General features: G+C 40.3%; 1 pseudogene; it reads left to right on the forward strand.

Moving 5' to 3' along the window:
* On the forward strand, nt 1-27,707 carry LOC134481694 (glyceraldehyde-3-phosphate dehydrogenase-like; annotated as a pseudogene).
* Nucleotides 27,708-27,807: the final 100 nt, after the last annotated feature.

The following is a 27,807-nucleotide window of genomic DNA, read 5'->3' on the forward strand; positions in this document are numbered from 1 at the left end:
ATGGAGAAGGCTGGGGCCCACTTGAAGGGTAAGACCAAAAGGATCATCATCTCCATCCCTTTGGCCAGCCCCCCCCCCCATGTTTATGATGGGTATGAGCCATGAGAAATATGACAACTCACTCAAGATTGCAATGCATCCTGTACCACCAACTGTTTAGCTCACCTGGCCAAGAACATCCATGACAACTTTGGCATCCATCGTGGAAGGGCTCATGACCACGGTCCATGCTATCACTGCCACTCAGAAGACTGTGCATGGCCCCTCTGGAAAGCTATGGCATGATGGTCATGGGGCAGCCCAGATCATCATCCCTGCATCCATTGGTGATGCCAAGGCTGTGGGCAATGTCATCCCAGAACTGACCTAGAAGCTTATTGGCATGGCCTTCCGTGTTCCTATCCCCAGTGTATCCATTGTGGATCTCACATGCTGCCTGGAGAAACAGCCAAGTATGATGACATCAAGAAGGTGGAGAAGCAGGCAAACAAGGGCCCACTAAATGTCATCCTGGGCTATACTGAGGACCAGGTTGTCTCCTGTGGCTTCAACGGCAACTTCCACTCCTTCACCTTTGATGCTGGGGCTGGCATTGCTCTCAGTGGCAACTTTGTAAAGCTCATTTCAGGACTAAATGTAAAGTCATCATACTTTATATGTTTGTGTTCAATTTACTACAGATGTTGATAATGAAGAAAACCACAATCAATGTACCTCAAGCTCTCTCTATTTTTCCCTTCATGAATCCACAGCAACAGGATGGTGGACCTCATGGCCTACATGGCCTCTAAGGAGTAAGAAACCTTGGACCACCAACCCCAGCAAGGTCACTGAGAGCAAGAGAGAGATAGAGACCCTTGGTTTCTGAGAAGTCCCTGTCCCAGCTTGGCCCCCAACACTGGGCATCACCCTCACAGTTTCCATCCTAGACCCAAGTAATAACAGAAGGGGCCTAAGGAGCCCTCCCTGCTCTCTTGAATACCATCAACAAAGTTCACTGCAAAAGTGAACAGGAATCAACTTGAGTTTCCTAGCTCCTAAGCATGATACTTGAATCCAGAATAATCACCTTTGTTGGTCAGTATCATTTCCACAGTCATGTTATTTACAAAGAAAGAACAAACCTAAATGTAAAGTCATCATACTTTATATGTTTGTGTTCAATTTACTACAGATGTTGATAATGAAGAAAACCACAATCAATGTACCTCAAGCTCTCTCTATTTTTCCCTTCATTCTCAGTTTCCCAATGTAATGAGGTATGAAGAATCAAGTCATTGATGCTGTGAATGATTACATGTTTAAGTTTATAAATTAGTTGACTTTGAGTAAATTATTTTCATCTATGACATTTAGGTTCAAAGAGCTTAAAAATAAAAAAATAAAACTTTGTTTAAATTAAAAGGATCAAATCATGAAAAAATAATTTTATTTTTCAATTTTATTTTTCTTGCTTAAGAAAGTGAATCAAAGTGTCTCCATTTTGTAAAAAAAAATGCATCAGCATTCATTCATCTATCATTTGTGATATAATATTTCTAATAAAATATGAATTGAAATTAGCTACTCCTTCAATGTTTCTTTAAAATACAGGTGTTTCAAATGAGAAAATCATATAAAACTTGTTAGTCCCTCCCCCCACAAATGCTACAGGGAATTCCACATATATTATTATATATGCGATGTTTTTCCACGACTTAGCAAATGACTATCAAATGTGGAAATACAATTTAACAACTTAAACGAAAAGAAATGTACACTATTAATTTAAATTCAGTTAGCTGGTTCCATTTCACTAAGCAGGTAGGTGCCTCGAGTGTGTGGTATGGGAATTCCACTGGTCCAGTGAAGCCCTGATTGTGCGAGCAGCTCCACTTTTGCTCTGTCAACCTGGAAGACAGATCATTCTCCCCAGGCTGTGCTCACAGTTTCCCGGGCCATGAGGAAGATCCTACCAATGTGTTTGCCCATGAATGCTTTTCTGAGAGAAGAAAGGTGTCTTTGTATCCATTTTCCCCCTGGACAGAGACCTATGGCAGGGGAAGGAGGAAGCTCCTTTGTCATTTGACATGTGTGTGTGTGTGTGTGTGTGTGTGTGTGTGTGTGTGTGTGTGTGTGTTATTTATACTTATATCTTTATTTTTATTGTATGAATGTTTTACCTGTATGAATGTTTGTTCTCCACACATGTGCCTGGTTCTTGTGGAGGTCAAAAGAGGGCATCAGATTCCCTAGAACACAAATTACAGCTCTGAGCCCCTGTATGGCTACTGGAAATCAAACTTGGGTTCTCTGCTAGAGCATTCAATGTTCTTAACCACTGTACCATCTCTCCAGCCCCTGGTTTTTGTTTGGCTATTTTATCTTTCCAGCTATTTAAGAAACTTCTTCTCTTACCTCTCAAGTTATAAGAAGGAATAACTAGAAAATTTCAAATTATTACTCATTACAATCCCTTTCCTCAAAACAACAGAAAACAAATAACACACATGTACACACACACACACACACACACACACACACACACACACACACGCTCAGGATAGAAAGAAATCTTCCTTAATGGCGTCTAGTTGAACATTACCTGGTACATTCAGGGAAGAGGAAACTATCAAGAGAGAATATAATCAGAAATATTTTTTTTATATTTGTTCTTTTACACCATTGAGATCCCTCACCCCAAAACAAGTTTGTATTATTGGCAGATGAGTGTATAAGACTGACCATGTTAAGTTAAAACAACACATCTACAATAATTCTTTGGTAATATTTATAACATTGATTACCTTGTATACGCCACAAGTAAAGAACAGAATATGAAAAGACCCAAATAATAATGATAGTTATGTCATCGGTGGCCATTACTGCACACAGAGAGAGCTGCCAGAACTCCAAAAGTCAGTGGATCAAGATACTCATCATTTATTGGTCCTCTCACGACTGCACAACAGCTGCCTGCCTCTGGCCTGAGCTGGGTATGCTTTCATGGCTGCGGGTTGGATCAGCTTTGCTGCTTGCTGTTGTCTAAGGTTTGTCACACCTGAGGATTATAGGATGGCCTCACATTAAGCCTGGGAGTTGGCCGATTCTTGACTGGAGTAACAGAGGTGACATGACATCATTTCATGATCAGGAGAATAGCTGTCCATCACAGAATGACAGGGTACCAAGATATCAAATGTAAGGATCAAGGGTCTCTAGAGCTTCAGCGTCAGATCTGCCCCACCATCATTTCTCCCTATTCCAATAGCTGAAGAAGTCAAGGAATTGGGCAGATTCACAAATAGCCTCCACCTTTGACTGGAGGAGTCACATGGCTGCTGTAGGAAGTGTCTAGATGTCAGCTGTCATGAACATGTGTGACCATCCTTTAAAGTACTCTGCCACAGTAGTTATGAGATTATTTTTAAATTGTGTTCCACAAAGCACATGCTACTGTTGATGGGCAAAAAATAAAAACGGAAAGGGTAGATTTCCATAGCATGCACATGTAGGACAAGCTGCATTTGTAGAATGCCTGGAAGGAGCTGGACAGTGGTGACAGCTTTCTCCTCTCTGCTGCCAAGACTCAGTTTCCCAAAAGTTTGGAGTCTTCAACATCTTCAAGTGTTAGACAGCTAGAATTTCTATCACTTTAAAAAATGGTTAATGTCTCAGCTCAGACTGTTATGTAGGTCAGCTCAGTTCTCCTGATTGAGGACTTCTCATGCTGTTCCATAAAGGAAATGATAAGAATGTCCTATTATGGGGATGTGTCCCTGTGCTCTGACTCCTACACATATCTGACAGATTTCAAGAGGAAAGGGACCTGGGCATTTACTGGGATCTTGTATCAAAAGATATTTACATATGGGATATTTAAAGAAAGGTAAAATAAAGATCACCAGACTTCTTTGATTCTTCTATGAACTGAATGTTTATATCCTTCCACCCCAATTCAAGTTGAAACTCTAATCCCCATTGTGATAGTTTGAGAAGTTATAACTCGAGCAGGTACTTAGGTCATGGGGATGGAATCCTTGTTAATGTGATTGGTATCCTTGTAAGAGAAGATATGTGAGTCATAATCCTTTTTTAACTTTGTAAGGTTATAGCAAAAAGTCTCTGTCTTCAAAAAAAAAAGGGAAAACATCCTAGGCATGGAATCAGCTCCCACCCAGCCTTCAGTGCTATGAGGAACCCATGTCCTTACCTGAGCTGCCTCATCTACAGACCTGTGTTTTAGCATCCAGATCAGACTAATAAGTCTTCTTCCCTGTAGAGCACAGCGTTTTTGCTGACTGATTTTCAAATGGACAGAACAGAGAGTTCCTCCAGTTTCTGTGATCATTGACTCTTGTTTTCAAGGACCATCTTGTCAGCACTGGTATTACACAAAATAAAGTCAGAGAAAATGTCTAGTTTAAAGGGTAAACTTTTGTTAAAAATAAAATAGTCATAATCATATAAAATACTAATTGTTTATTCTCACATATACTTAATGTACTTTCAGACTTTTCTGGAGAAATTTATGACGCTCAAAATAAGCAATTAACTAAATAGAAGACACTGCAGAGACAAAACACAGAAAAACATACAATGTGCTGAAGTTAGAGAAGGGTAAAACCAGGAAAGGAAAGAATAACACCTGTCAAATAGAAAACCCCAGTCTCATATATTTCAGGAGCCACACAGTGTGTGAACATAAGGCTTTATAGGATTAGATAAAAATAAAATCATATTTGATTAATTTTATCAGTCTTAGTGTCATCCATGCAATGAACCAATTCCATAGCTTCTGGTGACTCAGCACTAGATGTTCCAGAGTCAAAAGGCTCACACCTAGAGTAAGAGTAGGAAATTTTGATCTAAATGCCAACAACCCCTGTTCATCACATGCTTTGATAAAGTTTTATTGAAATAGCATTGTTCATTTAGTTCTGATTATTTTAAGCTTGTTTTCATACTACAATGCCAGTTACATACTTGCCCAGAGACAAGAGACCTATAGCTGGCAGAGCCCAAAATATTTGCTCTGTAGTCCTTTACCCAAAATGCTTGTCATGGATGCTGTATGACTAGTTACAGTCTTAACTACCCTTCTTATAGGATTTTGTTGTTGTTTTGTTTGTCCCCTAGAAATTTTTTGTTGTTTTCCCCTTATGGCTATAATTACTTCTCCTACAGCAAAGAGGAGAATCTCCACTCCGTCATTCACAAGCACTAGAGTAGTTTTCTAGAATTTCTCAATTCAACCTATGAAAGCAATTACACTCTTAGTCTATTTTATAAACTCTACTTCTGTCTAGGTCACAATAAACATAGAGATTCATGAGGAATAAAAAGTGTGATCACTTAGTTCTGAAGTGTGTAAGGGATACTTGAATATTGTCATAGTAATATCTTGCTTTACTTTGGAAGCTCTCAAGTTCTTTAATGTAGTTAGTCTCTTTAATATGCCAGGGAAATTTAAACTGAGCTATTGTTATTATTACCAGCAAGTTGTGAAAGCAGATACATAGGACTGAGTCATCACGTGACTTGCCGATGACTGGATTTCCTGACAAAGAGCTTCACGTTAGTGTCAGCAGAAAGAATGGGTCTTCTAATCAAGTCTTTGAATCTCTGGCAGCCCAGGCTGCTATAAGCAAATATGGATGAGGTGGCCTTTTCTGAAAGAGGGAAGTCTGAGATCAGGCAGCCAATGTGGTGGACTCTAATGAAGGTTTGAAAACTCTCACATCTTCTCATTGTGCTCTCAGGTGGCAGAAAGAGAGGGAGAGAGTGTCTACCTCCATAAACCCTTCCATAAAGGCACTACCCAAAGTCATAGGCTTGACTTCACCCTCTCAAGGTCTTATGGCATAATATTATCACATTGGAAGTTGGGATTTTAAAAAGGCGCACACATATTCAGTCCACTACGTCATACATGAACAAGAAAGCTGGGCCCAGAGACAGATCAGACTTTCAATTGAAATTAAACCAGATTTCCATGAAGTTTCTCCTCCAGTCCTTAATGTCAACTTAGCATTTTTGACAGTCAAATGGTGCATGGTAAGAAGAGGATCCCATGTGTAGGACTAGTATTACTAGAGAGAAGGATAAAAGTATGATTCTTTCTCTCAAGAATTGTGCAGGATAACATCTTCGCCTATGTGCATCCCCCAAAGCCTCCTCTGGGCTTAATGTCCTTGATTTTTTTCTCCAAAAGGAAGGCTGTCCCTGTTCCTATGTAGATGACGACAAAACTAAACCAAATCGGCTCTGCTTGAGTGGCAAGTATCTGAGTTGACCGTTTCCTCAAACACAAACATTTCTTTGAGAAAGAGAGGAACTTTTCTTTACTGGTTCTTAAAGGAAATTCACAGGAATGTAGATATTTGGAAGCCTAAAAGATTTTCATTAAAGAAATGAAAGTATGGTGCAGAAATTGAGCTGCTACAGAAGCCAGGACTCCACTCATTCACTGTCCTCCATGTATTGTATTTCAATAAAACCTTAATAAACAGAATATTAAAGATTTGAAGAATTATACAAAGTATTACATTTCTAACCCTGGCATTTATTTTATTTTTATGAGGTATCAGGACCAGTTTAATAAGTATAATAAACATAAACTCTGGCATTTACAACACTATTCTCCAGATTAATACCAGATAATATTTTCTAGAAGTGCCATTTTAATATGAACAAATGGATAAACAGATATGTCTTGGGCCTATTCTACCAAGATTTCAGGAACCCAATTTTTGAAAGCAAATTAACAACCTGAATCAATATTTCCCCCATTAGTCCCATGTTCACTGTGGAGTTTTCTGGTAGAAGGCAGGAAAACAGTGTATTGTGTTTAGAGCAGCCAGGGCTGCATTTGATGCACAATAGGAAAGAGTTCCTCCTGCTTTTTCAGTCTTGGCCTACTACTTTGCCCTTACTCTTCTAAGTTCCTGCACAGAAGCCCACACATGAGAACAAGCAGCTGGCTTGTTAGCCGAAGCAGCTTCCTCTGTGGAAATGAGGAGTAAAAATTATGGTGTGTTATTAACATTTTTTTTATTTATTTATTTTTATTTATTTATTTTTTTTATTAACTTGAGTATTTCTTATATACATTTCAAGTGTTATTCCCTTTCCCGGTTTCCGGGCAAAATCCCCCTCCCCCCTCCCCTTCCTTATGGGTGTTCCCCTCCCAACCCTCCCCCCATTGCCGCCCTCCCCCCATAGTCTAGTTCACTGGGGGTTCAGTCTTAGCAGGACCCAGGGCTTCCCCTTCCACTGGTGCTCTTACTAGGATATTCATTGCTACCTATGGGGTCAGAGTCCAGGGTCAGTCCATATATAGTCTTTAGGTAGTGGCTTAGTCCCTGGAAGCTCTGGTTGCTTGACATTGTTGTACTTTTGGGGTCTCGAGCCCCTTCAAGCTCTTCCAGTTCTTTCTCTGATTCCTTCAACGGGGGACCTATTCTCAGTTCAGTGGTTTGCTGCTGGCATTCGCCTCTGTATTTGCTGTATTCTGGCTGTGTCTCTCAGGAGCGATCTACATCCAGCTCCTGTCGGTCTGCACTTCTTTGCTTCATCCATCTTGTCCAATTGGGTGGCTGTATATGTATGGGCCACCTGTGGGGCAGGCTCTGAATGGGTGTTCCTTCAGTCTCTGTTTTAATCTTTGCCTCTCCCTTCCCAGCCAAGGGTATTCTTTTTCCTCATTTAAAGAAGGAGTGAAGCATTCACATTTTGATCATCCGTCTTGAGTTTCGTTTGTTCTAGGGATCTAGGGTAATTCAAGCATTTGGGCTAATAGCCACTTATCAATGAGTGCATACCATGTATGTCTTTCTGTGATTGGGTTAGCTCACTCAGGATGATATTTTCCAGTTCCAACCATTTGCCTACGAATTTCATAGACTCGTTGTTTTTGATAGCTGAGTAATATTCCATTGTGTAGATGTACCACATTTTCTGTATCCATTCCTCTGTTGAAGGGCATCTCGGTTCTTTCCATTTTCTGGCTATTATAAATAAGGCTGCGATGAACATAGTGGAGCATGTGTCTCTTTTATATGTTGAGGCATCTTTTGGGTATATGCCCAAGAGAGGTATAGCTGGATCCTCAGGCAGTTCAATGTCCAATTTTCTGAGGAACCTCCAGACTGATTTCCAGAATGGTTTTACCAGTCTGCAATCCCACCAACAATGGAGGAGTGTTCCTCTTTCTCCACATCCTCGCCAGCATCTGCTGTCACCTGAGTTTTTGATCTTAGCCATTCTCACTGGTGTGAGGTGAAATCTCAGGGTTGTTTTGATTTGCATTTCCCTTATGACTAAAGATGTTATTAACATTTTTAACCTAGCATCTCCTATCTTCTTCTATCATCCTATCCCCTACCTAAGATTTACAAGATGCTGAAGACTTCAAGGAAGGTGTGAGCATGGGTATCAAGGGAAACGATTCCTTCTTAGACCTCAGTGAAAGGTACTTAAGAACCAAAGCCAAATTAGAAGAAGACGGTAGGGCTGGAGAGATGGCTCAGCTGTTAAAGGCTTGGCTCACAACCAAAAATATAAGAAGACAACTGTACATCTTAACCGTATACAGTTAACTGCCTCACAAGTTACTTGGGATATGAATGTTGGAGAGGTAAAAGTCTCCAACCGTGTAAATGAGTGACCCCCAAAATATAATTAAGACATCCCATTCACACATAAAACTATAGCGTATTCAGAACTTTAATTGCTATAGAATGTCAGTGTGGATATGGAGTGGAGTCTTCTTAGACTGGTGACAGTGGGGATGAAAACTGCTACGAAGGCTTTCAAGCATTCAGTCTTGCAGCACAGTGGTACACAGACATGCAGACAGCAGAGTGGTGTGATTTGGGTTAGTTAAAGTCTGAATAAGACTGTGTTTATCAAGAAAACTACTAATAGATCTTGGTGAAATGTTGCACACAGCGGACATAAATTGCAGACACAAAAGTATGCTCTGTTTTGTTCTGTGTGCTGTGTAATGACAGGAGTACAAGATGATTTTATTCCACTCAGAGGACTGGGAACAGAGCTTCTCTTCTTCAGAGCAGATGGGAAGTAATGAGGCCTCTTCACGGGGAGATTTTCTGTAATACTGCCTTATTTAAGAAATTAAAAATAGGTGGAAAAATGTCCAATCCTGGTGCAAGGATGAAAAGATAGCTAGTTATTGTTTACAAGTATGAGGCATGTAATCTGTGGATTGAGATACACTGTCATGATGGACAAGGTCAGAAGATGGGGACCTAGACTCCCACCTCCCTAGTGCACCATGCAAACACTTGGGTGTTGTTAAGAAGGGAGGTTTTAGAGGAACTATGTCCTAAATCAGGTAAACTTCAAATGTAGAGATGGCACGGAACAAAGACCTTGAAAAGCAGAAAGATCTCTTGGCCTATTTGCAAAAAGGAATGCTAAACAATGGAACCAATATATTTAGTTTTCGGTTGCTGGTAAAAATAGATGATATCGCATAGGACACTAACAGCAACCAGCAAGGAGGATCATAACCTAGTCCTTCAAGATCAAGAAAATGAATGCTATCCTTGAGTAGTATGCTTGGGAATTGAGTGCCCTTCTTTCAGAGGAGAGACACCATAGGAGTTGACATCTTAACTTCAGCCCTTCCTGACCCTAAAGCAGAGTCCAGACATGCCGAACTTGTAAAAGTGACCTTCTGAGACCACAGACTAATCAATGTGCATATTTTCTCCATATGTTGCAAGGCAACATTGTAAAATGAGCAGCACTATTCTGTGCTGTCCTAATAGATACCCACCTCATTGTTGCTGCTTGATAGACTACAAAGCCACTTGCTCTAGCTCTCGGCCCCATGCAAATATCCAGGAGTGAGCAAGATATGCTACCAAGAAACATTTTGTGTCACAAAATAAACTCTTCTAGAACACATCCCCAGAAGCAAGATACTACCCTGAAGCACAGAGTGGCTCAATAGCTGATCCATTGATCAAAACAAGTCACATGGTACTGCCTAATGTGACGATAGCAAATAAGTGTGGAGAAGCAGATAGACTATGCAGGGAGCCCTCAGTTCCCACCAGAGAACCATATAGTATTCTTAGTGTGAGCGTATGACAAACATTCTGTCAATATCTTTTAAAGGATGAACTGAACCTTATAGCTGAAGGGCTGCGTGCTCAGGTCAGGTATAGAGCAGATCACGATTTTTATTGTTCTGTATTGCCTCTTCCTGCAGAGACTTCTAAAGAGAACACTTCAGGTGCATAATCTGAAGAAGAAAATAGGCATATGTATTGGATTTGGTAATTTCTCTCCAAACTTAAATCTATGGATTACCTGTAAAAGAACATATGTTGCTTCACTCTCTACTTACATTAGGCTAACCCATGTTTCACCAAATCCAAGGTACCTAGCCGCCTTTGTTTTATATACTACTAAACATGAAAACTACTGACGATCCATTTATGGCATATAGCAATGTTGGACTCAAGCTAATAGTGAAAGGATACATAGGTCAGAAACATAGAAACACCTACCAGTCCCTATAAAGATGCAATGAGTTAATGGTAGAGTGAGCTGTCACCATTGTCCCTTTCTTATGGCCTTCTAAGACTGGATAAAGAAAATTACTCATTTGAGAAATTTTAGGCTAACTCAGCAACTCAAGGAAGGCTTGTTTCTGTCTTCTTCTAAAGGGATTTAAGAATATTAGTCAATAAACATAAACAATAGAGAATATTAGAGACCAGAGATGCCTGTAGCAATTCATATTTTACTGAAGAGAGTCTCCAAGTTAGTGATATTTCAATTTACCATGGTATGAAAGTGTACCCCTACAAGCACTCTGGTTTTTTACTTTCAGTATAGCACTGAATAAATTTCAGGAGAATCTCAACACTTTATTATAAATCAGGCCTTGTGCTTGCTTTTTTGACCAACTGTAGGCTGCTATAAGCATTCTTAGCATGTTTAAGGCCAGTTAAGCTAAGTTGTGATGTTCAGAAGATTAGACATACTAAATGAATTTTCAACATCTTAGGCATTACTAAGGTTTAAGCCTATTAGAAGTGGAAGAATATTTTATTTTTCAGAGTTATTCTAAATATTGTCACTAAAGTCTGTGATTCATATAATAGTGTCTCCATTATAATTATGAATTATTTCGAGTTCTAAGAGATCAAAGACGGAAGGTTCAAATAATTCAGTAAGGATTCAAATTAGGAACCATAAACCCACCCAGCAAACGTAGCTTATTTCCAAAGTATGAATTCACCAGCATCCTTTCTGTGGCTTTTTCTTGCCTCTAAATCCACACTTTTTTCATAACATGGGTCATACTTTAGGAATTTTGCTACATGAGTGTTCCCTCCAGCCTCTGCAAGGGGCTGCACTCCTGCGAGGGTGTTGATTTTAGTCTATTTTATATAATATCTAACAAGCGTTTGGGTTGACTCGCAAAAGCTTCCAGATGCAGTCATCTTAATTTTCTGATCCTGTGAGTTATTTTTTGAAGGATTGGCTCTTTGCAGAAACAAATAAACTTAGGATTTTGATGAGTTAGAGTGATTACCTTGACCAAGCCAAGCTCTAAATGATATTTCAATAAATATTTATGAAAGAAGACAGAGGGGACTTTAACAGTGTCTCTTCCTCCCTCCCTTTCTCCATCTTTCTCTCTCTCTCTCTCTCTTTCCCAAGGCAGGCTGGGACACAAGCTAAAGGATACAGGAACCGACCAAATGTAGAAGAGACATATAGTTGATCTTGCTGGGTCTAGAGTGAAGTTCAGTTTCCTAAATCCCAATTTATGCCCAATAACATAAAATTGTACTTACAGCATCCAGAACTATGAAAGAAAAACAGATTTTGTTTGAGCCTTTCAGTTCAAGATAAAGTATATAATATCCCTAGAAAACTAAAGAGGTTACTGCACATCAGCGAAACACTCCCACTTTCACAGTGGGTCTTACCACAAAGCGTCTTGAACAATGAAACCGAATTTAAACCTGGAACTCTGTGTTACAGATTGAGCTAATATTAACATGTTATGATTTAATCACCAGGGATTTGAAGAGAAAAAAAATCAAGCAGCTTACCAAAACAATATGATTCTGATACCTGCCCCTGACATAAAAATGTCAGAAAAAACAACAACAAAAACACATTTACTTTAGCTTTTATTGCTTATAATGAGTCAACCTTAGATAATTAAGTTTATTTTCTCCTCAGAAACATCTCCTTTTATTATCATTTTTCTTTTAGTATAAAAATAAAGTGAACACTTTTTTAAAACACTAAAAGTATCCCTAAGTATTCCATATAAAGGCCTGGCTCTTCAAGGAAGGCTCTGAAGTACTAAATGTTCCTACAGAAGATCCCGACATTTCTTAAACCCTTAATAACCGAAATACCTTCAACACATTTCTAGATTAAATGCAAGCTCTTTGGTGACTTTGAAAGAGAGAGATAGAAGAAATCCGTTGATTGCATGAGGTTTGGATCAATACAAAATTAATATTGCTGGTAGAATGAAACTCTGGATTTGGTTCGTAATAATAATAATAAAAAAAACCCTTCAACACAACCCGATAAGTACTGCCAAAATAAGCTGGAACTTCCTTTTCGTTTGAGCAGTCAGGTTTTTCTTCTGTCTGCAAACAGAGCAAAATTCAGGACATTTCACAACTGGAGAATCTCTAATGAGTGGTTAGTAAAATACCCACCTTTCTGACTGCCACTGGATATCAAAAAATTACTCACTTCTGACTCAGTAATTACCTACCAAAAATTTAGATCAAGTGGTCGTCACGTCACCCAAATTAGTACCTGACAAGGAATGCTTTCGGCGAGGTTGGCAGCTGAGAAACAGGAAGTGACTTGCAAAACATTATTAAAACTTGAAAATAACAGCCTTAAAGGTGTGCGATCTACCATTCAGTTACTTAGAAAGTACTGGAAGGAAACGTCGTGCCTGGGCAGAAGGGAATCTCAGAGAGCCAGAAAAGGAGAGGAAGCAAAGAAAATGTTACCTAAGGTTGCTCACGCAAAGGGACCCTGGCAGGTCCCTGATGGGCCATTTATTAACTATTGCCATCCGAGTCTTGAGTGTACCAGTCTTGTACCCGGTGGGATTCAAATCAGACATAAAGCAGCATGGATGAAAAAGCCCACCTTCCATTTGTCAGCCCACAGAGGCTCATGTGGTGAGAGATGCTAATCTCATGGAAGACTTGTGTGCTCCCTTGATACTTTGGCTTTAAGTGACTGACTGGGCCATTGGAATTCGACTGTAATTTTTTTTTTTTATTTTGAACATGGGTGTTGATAGTCTCATTGCAGGATCCACTTGCCACTCAGTCTATACAACTATCACTCAGCTTGAGCATTACTAATATATGTTTTAAAGATGCAATGACTTCTGAGTAATGTTGTCACTATTTTGTTGTGGCTGAACACAGACTATGAGATCAAGGCACTAACCTCACTGCTTACTAAAAAGGTGTCAGTCAAATGGTTTTTTTTGTCAGAAAAGAAAATATATGTCTAGTGGCATGCTAGATCTGAAGTTGCCAAACTCTCCTGTGGGTTCAACCACTGGGTTCACTGACATATTTCCCATGGCTGTTCCTTCCTCAGTCTGCAAAGGTAGGTAGATGCAGCAAAGACTGTATGGCCCATGAGGTGGAAAATATTTACCAATCTTCTATCTACCTAACAATCAAATTAAAACTGCAATTATTGCACTGATTAACAGCATGGCTATTATGTGGGCTGGAGTCAATGCCTCAGTAACAGTTTCTGGTCCCTGGATCATGCCGCCTGAGACCCCCTTGATTATACTTAAGACCTTGTAGATCAAGTCACGTGTTCTCTTATTCCGACATTTATCATCCAGTCTGATCCAGTGCAGACTTTCTCAAACAAACTGCTCATATTCGTGATTGAATGTTGTTGCTAGGCACCAGGGATACAATGCCTATTAAGATTTCGTTCCTGTGTATAAAGCATTTGCCACCTAGCAGGAGCCCATTACCTGCAAACCATAGTGCTAGGCAGAAGTGTCACATGCCCATGTGCTTCATCAGGAGTTCATCTGAACTGAGCTCTGTGTGTGTGTGTGTGTGTGTGTACCTGCATGTATGCATGCATAATATATATATATATATATATATGAGCTGTGTGTGTACCTGCATGTATGCATGCATAATATATATATATGAGCTGTGTGTGTACCTGCATGTATGCATGCATAATATATATATATGTAATAAGTATATATTATTCTCCCATCCATGTATCACTTCCAAATAAGATTAAAGGATACTTGCTTCTACTATAAATTCATAATAGACATTCATTGATAAGGCTTGAAAAGTATATTTAAAGGTATTTTAGGTTCAACTCATACAGTAAAATTAATTTGTAGTTATCGAAACATCTTTACTCTTACTATTTATACAATCTTCAAAACAATCTCTCACAGAGAAGAGAATATAAGAGCACACAGACCAGTATTTTCAGCATTTTAAGACTGCTCAACTGGATCCTAGGTCATTGTTTACAGCCTGTCAGAGATGCCTTTATTATATTTCTTGATATAGTTATCTTATTGGCCCTACATTTTTCTCCTGAGGTGATACTTGGGGGTCCACTTATGAAATTGTGTTTAAAACAAGACTAATTAATTGTTAAAGGGCATCTTGGCAAAGATAGCTCAAATTAAATAATAATTAAGCAGTGTCCTCTTCACTTTACGCTGTGTAGACTCAGTCCCTCTGTTTCACCGGGCTCTTAACTTGTCTGGTGATTATGCAATATCTCTTCCCACAATGACCCAACTTTAAGAGTTGTCACACAGCTTTAATAAAAATAAAAGAGAACGTGAAGCAAATTTTCCTTTCCTTCCCATTTGCCCCTGAGTTACCTAAGGGCTGCACAGCTGCTTCTCGGGCTGTCTGAAACTTGCCAATACTAAGTGCGTGCAGAAGACACTCTCTAGGAGTGACCAGAAGACACTGCTACTGGAACTGTGTTTTCAACCCGAGGCCTGGATATTCTTTTTTCTTTTTTTTTTTGGTTCTTTTTTTTCGGAGCTGGGGACCGAACCCAGGGCCTTGCGCTTCCTAGGTAAGCGCTCTACCACTGAGCTAAATCCCCAGCCCCATCCTGGATATTCTTAACCCACTGCAAAGCAACAATTAACAAAATGAATGTGGAGCAGAAAGGGTAAAGAAGTAAATTTACTTATGAAAATATACGTGTCACCTGTATTTGTTCTCTAAGAACAGTAAATGCCCTAGAGACTTGACTTCAGAACAAATCATTGTTGGCACAAGCATGATGCCATAGCATGAGTCTGCATGAAGTCTGTATCCGCCTGTGTGAAGAGCGGTTTGCCTGCCTCTGTCAAATATGCGGGGTCTTCCTACCTCACTATAACTGTGACTATGGTTGGGGAAGTTTCAAAGGATGTCTTCCTAAGCTTTTCAACTTACAATGGATACCATATTACAAGGTAATTATCTGTCAATTAAAAATAAATCCAAAATGCCCTTCTTAAAACACATAATTTAATGTTTTAATTGCATGTTTTCTGAAACCATCCAGCTTTAGCCTGGTGCTATAGACTAAACTGTGTCCTCCTAAAATCTATACGTTAGAATTCTAACCACGATTATGATTGTATTTGAAGATGGGGACTTTGGGAGATAGTTAAGTTAGATGAGGTGAGGAGGATAGGACCTCTTCCTCAAGGTATCTATGCCATTACAAGAAAAGACACGAAAAGTAGTGTGCGCTCTCCCCCCTCCCTTCTCCCCTCTCTTTACCCCCTCTACCTTTCCCCTGTTTTCTCTCTATGTATATCTAACATCTGAGAACACAGAAGACAGGGAGGAGGCCATCCAGAATGAACATCATCATGAAGACCTACCATGCTGGCCTCAGACCTTGCAGAATCCAGAACAGTGAGGAAATAAAATGTTGGTTTGTAAGCCACTCCAGTCATGGTATCTTGTAAAGGCAGCCTGAGCTGAATAAGACGCAGGGTGACCTGAAAATTCTCTTTTCTTATTAGAGGGCATATTTGAAGGAGCGGCCCAAGTCTGATCCCCTGATTAATACACAAGCAGACTCAGAGTGGCTCTTGCTCTACTTATCACTAAGATACAATCTGGCAGAACAGTTTTGTTTGATAGACAGCGTTGGCCTATGCTTGTCAACTAGCCAACGTGAAAATAACATTATTACTGTATAATGTCGCGTTAGGCTGCATACTATTTCTACTGTATGACACATGATGAAGAGATTTCAGTGTTCTGCACTGTTTACATAATTAACATTACATATTTATAGAATTAAGGCACCACTAGGATCACCGTGATCACCACATTTCCTTACGGCTAGGGAGGGAGGGACAACACTGTGTGCTCACATTTGAGAGGATCAGGGGAAACACCTTCATCCCAATGTCTCTCTACTTTGTGTTCTTACAAGGCTTTCAGACACCCTTCCTCTCATTACCTAGGCAAAATGAAACCACCAAGGCCACTTTGAGCAATGAGAGGGGTACAAGAGGGAACCAACCTGAATGACCTGGCTTCTGGTGACGTTTATCCCTATGCCTTTGGTCTGGAAAGGTTATGTAGCCATAGGTTATCTTGAGGTGGAAAGATGGTCCCGTGGCGTGCCTTTGGTATATACATAGTTTTCTTTCTCCCTGTAACTGTCACATTGCAGTAGGCCAAGTTTTCTGATTAATTCAGTTTGAATACCACTGACTGTCACTGCAGCCATATGACACTGGTGGTAACACTGAGAGTCTAACCTTCACTAACACCAGTGCACATGATTCACTTGAAAATGTGACCTGATAGTTACCAAATGCCCACAAGGTAAACAGACAATGGGATGCATTTTTCCTCAAATTTTCTTGCAACCAATTTTCTGAAAACAGACTGTAAACAGGGGATGTTCTGTGCAATGCAAAGGCTGTAAAGATCCTAAAGCTCCCCCCCCCCCCCCAAAGCATCACCTTCTTCTGTTCCTGGCATCTGACTGAGTCCTTGGCACTCAGGTCACTCCCTTTGGTTGCCTTTTGAGGTAAAATGTGAAGGTCACTTACAGTGGACTAGTCTGCTAGCATACATGGCTGTTCCTCTTACAAGGCAGGCAATGGGCAAGAGTTACCCAAAACAGTGCTTCTTTTTTTTTTTTTTTTTTTCACTTTTGGAGAAAGAACAGTAGAAATAAAAGCTTTGAACTAAGGTGTTAGATTCTGCTATTAAACCATTTCCCACTCAAAGACAGATGACTCAACCCTTCTAGATCTTCATGTTTTCATTCACCAAAACCCAATAATGCTACTTCCTTAAGTTGCCATGGTAAACAAAGTAAGAACAAATGAGAACACGTAAGCCCAGCATTGGTTACCTGGATGTGTGTGTGTGTGTGTGTGTGTGTGTGTGTGTGTGTGTGTGTGTATGTATGTACATATATGTGTATGTGTGTATGTATGTATGTATTTTAGACATTCAAAACTACTACTCAAAGGTGCATTGTTTTTATGCATGGCCCTGTGCCACACTGTGACAAGCCTTTGACCAAGCTTGCCTAGGCTTTGGCCTCTGGCTCCAATGATAAATACATGCATCTCTATTCACAACTCTATAAACAGGGACATGTGTTTCTTTTAACAATGCATGCTCTGGGCTGGCTCTGTGATCAATTATTTTATATCAGTTTCAAATTGCCACGTGTTTACATCTCTCCACACAGCTGTCCCCTGAACATGCCCGCCTGACCGTGACATGGTCAGAGGGGTTCTTTTCAACTTATCACATCTGGGAAGGCCAGAGACAGAAATGCTTCTGGGCTATTTGCTAAGAAAACTAGCATAAGCTGCTTATCAGAAACATTATGTTTCCCCTGAAAGGTGAACTGTTTGTCAGCTGCCTGGCTGTGCAAAATTCCATCTTCGTCACGATAGGTCACCACACAGAGGCACACAATACACTGCAATCTCCCTGGTGGACACCCGGGCCCTGGGCAAAGTCCTTAAAACTAGCCCTTGCTTTTAGGACAAGCATAGTGTGTTTGGATTCCAAGGACTCCCAGCCCTACAGAGTGTCAGAAGCATCTGTGTTATAACTGAAATTTGTAAAAACTTATCAGTCAGTTGGCCTATGGATCCAGCTCACATACAAGGCAGCCTCTCTCTCTCTCTCTCTCTCTCTCTCTCTCTCTCTCTCTCTCTCTCTCTGTGTGTGTATGTGTGTGTGTGTGTGTCTGTCTGTCTGTCTGTCTCTCTATGTCTATCTTTCTCTCTGTCTCTCTCTGTCTCTTTTTGTCTCTCTCTGTCTCTCTCTGTCTCTCTCTGTCTCTCTCTCTCCTTCCCTCCCTTCCTTCCTCTCTTCCTCCCTCCCTCCCTCCCTCGCTCCCTCTGTCCCTCCCTGTCTTCTCTTCCTTTGTCTATCCGTCCCAGTTTGAGAATTTGGGTAAGGTACCACTATCTAATCTTGACTTCTCAATTCTCTTGCCTTGGCTTTCTGGATGCCGGGACTATAAGCTTGTTACCATGTCCAGATATTTTTCTCCTCTCCAAATGCTCCATTTTAAGATTTAATATCCAAACTTCAGTCCTCAAAAATCTCCACAAGTAGTGTAGAAAACTTCCATTTAGATTGCAGGCTCTGGTCCTTTCTCTTCCTTTCCCTGCCTTTTGCCATCTTCCTGTTCCTCCCAGCTTTCACCATCTTCTCCGCTCTCTTTCTAGATTGGCACAGTGATAAGAACAAGGCATTTTAGGCATTGGAGTCCCATGTAGTACAAATGATGCCACCTCCCATCTTCAGTCCTTCCCTGACTTTTCACTCAGATCTCACTATTGTCCAATGTGAAATAAGTTTGGACCCCTTCCTAGGTCAGGCCAAACAGTAGCAATAGAAAACAACACAGACAAGGAGTCTGGTACTCAGAAGGGAAAAATCACATCTCCAGGAGCAATGACTGGATTAACTGTGTAAAATACAGACTCAAACCACTCAGCTTTTGTTACCTGCCGAATGAAAAGATCCTTGTCAAAGCTCCATGTTGCCCCTGAAAGGAATGAATGTTTTGGTACCATGTTGAGGGAGGTTTGAGGTTCAGGTCTTTTCTATCACATACCATTTCCAAGAAGCACTCTGTGCAGCTTCTCCTATTCTTTCCTACCAGTGACCAGTGACTAGGCTTAGTCTTCCCCCATGTACCCAAGGACTAGTCGACTCAATTCTCAGCTTGAGTGCCTCTCAGCCTGGGGCCCCTTTACACCGTTGTTCTGACATACTCTTACAGAATTCCTGGAGAGAGGAGTCTAGGGTGACACTGAGGACAGGTTTAGTTTACCATCTGTAGTAAGTGGGTTTAGACATGCCCAGAGTCTAACCTTGTGTCTTTTTCGCAATTTGTCACAAACGACTTCTATCACTAGGCTCAGAATCTCACCTTAAATAGGAATGAAAGTCTTGAAGACAAGACAGTCATTGGGCTTCAAGGAAGCATCAGGAGACTGTCTCTGAGCTGCCATGCCTCTCTTCATTGAAATTCTCTAAATTCTTTTCAGATCCCAATTACTTTTCCTAAAAGAGAGTAGTTCCCAACTCCGCAGAAACCCCAACCACTTGCTTATAAAGCACAGAGTGCTTCTGTCCTTTCAGAGATCTCTGACCAACCATCATATTGGTGTAGTAGAGCAAAACAGAGAAAGAACCTGCCAAACACTTTTATTTCTTTTTAGCGGCAATAGTCATTTGACCCACTGTGAAGAACAAGATAGGGGAAGGATGGCTTCTCTGACTATTACCTATGGCTCAGGTAATGGGTGGCCAGAGCATAGCCGTTGGAGCTGTGGTGGTCTTGCCTCCCCCTGTATGAGTAAGCGTGTAGCACATCACATTCTCCATGCACTCATTCCAAAACTGTCTGCCTTTGAGATTTTCCTATCACTCTTAAGGTCCTGAAATGTACAAGTTTCTGACTCCCAAATAATAATAATGACACCCATTTTTTAATTGAAGAAATTCTCTGTACAATGTGTCTTCTCTGTGTGTCCATCTATAAATGGACTGTTAAAAGTATAAAGCCTCACACAAATACAAGGTATTTCCTGTGTATAGGAAGCATTGTCTTATTTTTTTTCACATAGGCACAATTCTAATAAAAGGATTCTTTCGTGCATGCTGGCCACAGCAACACTATTTCATTGCTCACACCCCAGCAAGGTTCATTGCTTTCTTGTGAATTTGCAGACTAGACCTAGTGAACCCTTTCCAATCTGACAGACATCACAACCCATTCACCCGAGTTGCCATATGTGGCTCGAGCGAAGAGTATCACCACACAATCATACATTTTTACAATGGGTCTATAAAACAACCATTATAATAAATGTCTGCTTAATTAATACATTAGGACATAAAGCAATTTATTATGCTCTTATTTGCTATCATTCTCCCTGCTCAAATTTAATAATGCAAAAAGGTTTCTCCAATGCCAACCCCTAGAAATAATAAAAATACATTCATCATGGATATTGAATGCAAACACGTCTGCAGTACTGCCAGCAAGGGATGGCAGTCAGTTATGGAGAAGGCGACTTGGGGATTTTTGCACAAGCCTGGCTACAATTGTGTTTCTACTGGAGAGGGGGGAGCCTGGTACAATGCCTGGCATGGCAGTCACGAAGGTGCCCAGAATAACTATTATTACAATATGCAACAAAAGGAGAAAGCAGACAGGGAGTTGGGGTGAAAAGCTTTCGAATCAGTTAAATTCATGAGGGCTATGGAGGCTCAAATTGAAATTATCTCACTCTGTGCTGATAAATAAGGGAACTCCGGTACCTAAATCATGACACTAACTATACGTTTCGATTTTTTTAAGTAGTGATTAGGTGGATACTCTGGGGAACCTACCAGCCTTCGCAGAGATAACAGACTCAACTTAATATCAACTTAAAAAGAGACTTGAATTCTAACCAATCTCATGTAATGAATTGAAATTCTATAGCTTTCGGTGGGGTGGGGGGGGAGATAAAAAAGCGACAGGGCTCCATTCTCTAACTTGCTGTCAGGAAATATAATTTGTGCTCTCGGTGATTCACCTAGCTCATATGCAGCATGCAAATTTATTTCCCTAATAATCAGACCTGGAGATTGCCCAAGAGGATTAATGGCATCATTCCTTATGACCGCCAGGATATTATGCACCTCTGACATGGAAAAATTGTGTTAGTTCTACAGAGAAAACGCAAGGATATTTGTCCTGCTAGACAATATAATAGGCTGGTGCATCATCAGATTACAATGTCATTTCAAAAACCTTGAATACAAATAATGTACCAGGGGGAAATGTTGGAACAACCTTCCCTAATTCAGTAGCCTTGAATTCACGTGTATTTTGTGCATGCCATATAGAGTATGCATGGTTGGTGGTTCTTTTTTTTTTTTTTAAGCTTTTCAAACATTGCATGCAAAAAAAAAGGGAATGGTATTATATATTCTGTGAGATCTTGTCATTGTTTCGTGGGAAATGGATGAAAACTGCAGAAGTGAAAGGCTTTTTCCCTGGCTTTGCTTTATTCCCCACCCTCAGTATGCAGCTCAAGGCAGGGCACAGAAGCAGAACTTTCACAGATGTACGCTGAGCATAGGATTGTGTGTCTGGGGCGTGCTTGTTGATATGTGTGTGGAGATGTAAGGCTTTAGCCTTCATCCATGTTTTTATTCATACACGTAATCATTTGCTCTTTGAATCGTTCAGGATGTTTCACTCAAGGTAGGACAATATGTTTGACAATTGTGGTCTAGGACCATATCTTATTTTATTTATTTTTTTAGCCTTTTACAATGAACTGGTCAGAAATTCTCCAGAACAGTAATGTCTCCAGCTGTACTTTAGACCAAAGAATGCTGCCTTGAGACAAGACCAAATTTCATTATTATGCGCATGGGAGCAATAAGATTAGCTCCTACTGCTGCCCCCAAGGTGGAGCAGCAGGAAGAGCCAATGAGATGATGCTAATGTGCATGTTAATAGTATTCTGCTAAAAGAAGTTGGGATAATTAAACATGTACCGTCTCTTTAAGACAGAGCTGCACACATTTTCTTCGGATGGGTGTTTACAAGAATTCCAATTTCAGGTCATAGCCATTCTGAGATTGCTTAAGAAGGGGATGAGAACAACTCATCTTATTCATGTATTCAAGGAACCTTCTAAAATGTGCAAAACATAACAGTTTTAAGGGGCAAAACATGCATCTTATCCTGACAGAGCTGCTTTATTATGTGCACTGTTGTACACTGACCTAATATATGGAGCATCTTTAGCTAATATACCTTGTAGGAACCAGCCTTTAGTGTGATGGGTTTTATGGTATCTCATTAGGGTATGTTTATATAACCTGATACTAAACACGTTTTTAGATTCATGCTCCTTATTAAAACTGAGAGCCACATTGATTTTTAGTTGGAATAGCAACCTAGTCATTTTTCCCATTAAGATGGGTGTCTCTGAAGTCACCTCAGAGTGCAGCTATTCCCCGGACAAACTTGAGCGCGCCACCTTCAAAGCTTCAATTAGGAAGGGCGGCTCCTCTGAAGCCCACTGCCTTCAACGACTTACCATGCTCTGTCAGGTTTCATCCATAATGTAGAAGTTTTAATTTCATAGGAAAATTTTCTTTTTGTTTCCAGAGTGGGAAAAAAACACTGTTATTTTCCCAACACTTTTTATTTTAGGGACCAGCTCCAATTAATATTGACAAATGGGCCCTGGAGTGATTGACACCTTCATGGTAAACTCTCAGGGTCCGAATAATGAATGTCACCGGACAAGGTGGTGTTTCTATGAAGGAAGCAGAGAGCAAGTGATTAAAGAAAGGGAGGAGAGGAGGGGGGGAAGGAAGGAAGGAAGGGAGGGAGGAAGGAAGGAAGGAAGGAAGGAAGGAAGGAAGGAAGGAAGGAGGGAGGGAAGATAACATTTCAAATTGTGTTAAACAAAATAATGGCTTCCGTATGTTGAAGTCTCCATTTTGTAAACTGATCCTGTGAGGCACCTCAGAAGCCAGCCATAAATAGTGTCTCAGGGTATTTTGGAAAGAGTCTGAGGAAAAGATGGTCCAGTAGTACTGTAAATAGTTTAAATTATTGGAAGGTCTTTCTCAGAAGTGTAATGTGAGAAGGCAGAGGAATGTTTCTCCCTGTTGTAATGTGAGTGCCCTTTGGAGGTGATCCAAAATTCAGAACGCAAATATTTAGAGGCAAGGACTGTCTTTGGAGAAACACAAAGACTTTTTCTACTTATTATAGCCAAAGGAGCTAACACTACCCAAGCAGGAAGAAAGAGAGACAGGCAGGAGCACGGATATATTTATTTCAGGTTTCACGTTGTAAACTCAGATCTCCAGCCCTAAGTATAAGTGAGAAGGAAGAGATCTGAGCAGTAGCATAGAGAAAGTCAGTTAGTGGGTATCATTGTTCAGGTTATTTCATTTCTAAACAAACTGTAATTGTTGTTATAATCCTGTGTTGTGCTTCTCAGGCGCCCAGCAATCACTATATTTGGCCTAAGAAAATTCAAATATGAACATGTTCTGAGATATGAAACCGTTTTTGTTTATTTTGCCCCTGGCCAATTGTTTATTATTAAACATTAAAGTTGTGTCAATTACTTTCATATTTGATTATTATCCCAGTCACCCAACTAGTTAATCAAGTCTTCTTAAAAAATGTTCATGTCAGTGATACAGGAGCACACACGGGCTAGCAGTATTTACGTTTTTGTTCCTAGTTAACCATATCATGTTTTTAATCCTTTCCTTCCCTCTACTACAGTATCCCTACACTGATCACCCCTAAGCAAGATATTAGGATAACAAGTTTATCTTAATCAATGTGAGGCTCAACTTGGAAAGTTTCTCTTTGGCAATGTAGAGGAGTCAAGCTAAAGTATTTAAGTGTGAATAAACCGAGCTACCCCAAGAACAATGCCATTACTAATATCAACAGCTTCATGGTTATTCAGCTTGAGACATAATTATTTTACCATTATTACATGCAAGGCTTTTAACAAAACATTCACTGCCTCCATTTAAGCAGAGAGTTTTATAATTTATTACATCTCTTTGGTCATCAACACACTATACAAACAGTTGGCCACCGGTGACCAATTACATTAAGGTTAAGCAATGTAACTTTAAATTAGAAATAAGCTAATGTATCTTCATCAAGGGCCTGCTGTGTTTTCACTGCTGTTTATGAGATAATACTAAATGCAGATATAGAGCACACTCACTGGGACCAATCCCTTTCGGCCTGAAGATGAGGAAGTCCCAAGTGTGCCCGGGTCCAGGGCTAATTAATGGAAAAACATCTGCTTTCAGCATTCAGCTGGGGTCATTTGTACCAACTTGCACTGAAAGTGTAAGAAAAGACCGTCAAAGAACTCAGTATCTACCGTGGACATCAGTCTGTGACAAAGCTGTAAAAAGCACTTCTCAGTATCTTGAATTTCTGGGTATTTAAGGTATCACGTGTAACCAATGTGAGTTTCTTATTTTTTCCTCTCTTTGGTACATGATATTTTGGAGGTACATAAGCAAAAACCCCTATATCCACAGGAGCTAGGGAACTGCTTAAAAATTCAGTGTCAAGACATGAAAGACAGCCCAGCCATGCTGTTTCTGAAACAGTCACCTTTAACCACAAAGACATTTATGTTGTTTTATCATATTACTGAAAAACACAGCAGGCTTTGCTAAAGAGAAACACCAGTATTGGAAAAGAAGCTTCAGAAGGGATAAGCCCACTTGTTTTGTGGTATTTCATGTTATCAGCACTTGTACAACATTGTTCCTGCTTTAGTAGTGACTAAATAAAGCTATCTAGCTGGTGTGCTAGTTTACATAAATCCAAACCAGAACGGAGTGAGAAAATAATTCTCCCACAACTTCAAAAGGTGGTCTGAGTGGAAGTCTTCAGTAATTCCTTTATCAGAGATTTCCTGTTGGCTCTAATTTTTCTTGATCTGCCTTTTGTTTATCTATTTAGTGATTTATTTTTGAGGGAAGCAGGAGGAAGTTCATTTTAATTGATAGTTCAGAAAGCCACATTCCCACTTGCCCAGAGTGGACGAACTCTACACAGACCCATGATTTGGTAAATAAAATTATGAACCTGGTATTCAACAGAAAGGGAGAGAAAGGGCATAGGCATTGTTTTCAGTGGTTAAACTGAATGAAGGCTGTCATTTTCTAATAACAACAAGCCAGTCAATAAATGGCTTCACAACGTATGTGCCTAGGGAAGAGGTGCATTGAGACTAGTCACCTACACCTAAATATTCTTTAGATCAAAAACCAGATGTCAGTCCACAGTGTTTAGGCGGGAATATACAGTCTAAAATCCTACAGCCTCTAAAAAGAGGAGGTGGTTGGCAGTTATTTATGGAGATGAAAATGAGGACCAAGGTATCTGTAAAGAATCTTACCACTTACCAGTAAGGAGAGAAAAAGTAGTGCATTCTGTAGATGCTTAAAAATCCCATGAAATTTTTAATATTGCTAAATTGAAATTGTGGCTGTGCCCAACTTACATATTTATGCAATAATCATGTAGTCGACTAATAAGTTGTGTTGGTTAATTGCCAAGCTATTTTGCATATAGTTAAGTTGTGCATATAAAAATATGCATGATGAAACATGTAGTATTTTATAACCCAGAGCAACAAACATGCCCATTCTTAATGCATGCACACACACTAACCCAGGACAAATTGCTTGTGTTAGTTACTACCATGGGTTAGCAGGCCAGAAAATACATTTGGTGCCTAATATGCATAAGCACAGAAATATGGTCAGGCTCGTTACTGTAATAAAGCTGTGATTTGCCAGCAGGATCAGGAGAAACACACTTGAAGCAGTCTGTCCCTTCCCCTGCCTCATGTGCCATAAAGCAATGAGGTTGTAACAAGGGTGAATCCTCAATTCAGTTGGGCTACCTTGTCTGGGTTATTTGAACTCTTATTTGCCTTAAGGGGCCCATTTGCTTGTCCTAATGTGTACACGGTGATAATGTAGCCATTTACGCAATAAGGAAGGTCTGCAAACAGTCATCTGCTCGGCAATAACATCGGGCAGCAAGAGAGTGGAGAACCTGCAACTGTTGGGCCAATTACATAATTCTGTGCATGTGTCTGAGAACCAGAGAGGGAGCCTTGGATATGCTTCGCAGGAACAAGAATACTAGACAAGAAATAGCCAAATGGCTTTCTTTTCATACAGCTTTGGTGAAATTAACACCAGGCTGATGAAAGAAAATGTTTTGAGTCCTCTCAAAGGTGGAAGTTTCATTATTGTACAAAAGAAATGGGGAAGGGGAGGGTTATAGAATTTCCGTAACATAAAGGCGGGTTAAGACAGATGTTCTCTAGGGAGGAAAGACATTCAGAGGTCATTTTCTGGGCAAGAGGTAAGAGAGAGTCAAAAATTCCAAGACTGCATATCAAGTGAGATAAAGGGAAGGTGGCCCCAAATGAGGTCCTGCTGAACTCAAGCATCTTGGTGTCTTGTCCATGGCTCTGTCACTGGTGGGCGGGGAGGGGGTTAAGACGGGACTTCTTGGACAATCTGAGTAAGAAAACTGAAAGTCAAGCTGAATGGGGACTGGCACAAAATTTGACTCCATCTCTATCCCTTCCCTTTTCTCTTCCCCTTTTCTCATTCTTTGCCAACTTTTAACAAAGTTTGGCTTTGCATTTCTGCATTTTTCCACCGGGACCTGAAAAGCTGGTGAGGGAAAATGGAAGATGAAAACAATTAAATGAACATCTATTATACGTGTGCTCTTCCCAAGATCTGAAAACTCCTGTCACCTCCTCAGTTAATAATCCAGAAAGTTCCACATTCCACTTGCTACCTATTTTACAGGACTTTCTCCATAAACACACACACACACACACCCACCCATGCACATGCACACGCGCACACACATATCTTCCTTTGTAATTATCATAATATATAAATCCAACATCAACTGGAAAGAAATACAGCTATAAAGAACACAAACGTGAGGCTTCTTAAGACTGAACTGGACAGGACGTATATCCTCCAAACCTCCTTGACGTTCTGACATCATCTACTGCCTAGCACACAGCTACACCATGAGCACGTAGAAGTGCTAGACAGAACACTTAGCCACATTACATATTAGTGTGATTTTTTTCTAGTTTACTTTTTATCACTATGACAAACACCATGACCAAAACACAATTTATGCAAGGGAAAGATCTTTTGACTTACATTTCCAAGGTCACTGTCCATCAGGGAAGGAAGCCAGGGCAAGAGCTCATCTAAGAGAAGCAGAAACCATAGGGGGATGTTCTTGCTGGATCAGACCTGTATGTAGATCTGTATGCAGACCTGTATGCAGACCTGTATGTAGACCTGGATGTAGACCTGAATGCAGACCTGGATGTAGACCTACATGTAGACCTGTATGTGGACCTGGATGCAGACCTGTATGTGGACCTGTATGTAGACCTGGATGTACACCTGGATGTAGACCTGGATGTAAATCTGGATGCAGACCTGGATGTACACCTGGATGTACACCTGGATGCACACCTGGATGCACACCTGGATGTACACCTGGATACACACCTGTTTTGGAGCTTTAGTATATAACCAAGTACTGCTCAGAGTGAGCAGGACCCTCCTATATCACATAACAATCAAGACAACTTCCCACAGACATGTCCACAGGCCATACTGATTTGTTAAGCAC

This window comes from Rattus norvegicus, chromosome 14 (genome assembly GCF_036323735.1).
Source record: "Rattus norvegicus strain BN/NHsdMcwi chromosome 14, GRCr8, whole genome shotgun sequence".
NCBI lineage: Eukaryota > Metazoa > Chordata > Mammalia > Rodentia > Muridae > Rattus > Rattus norvegicus.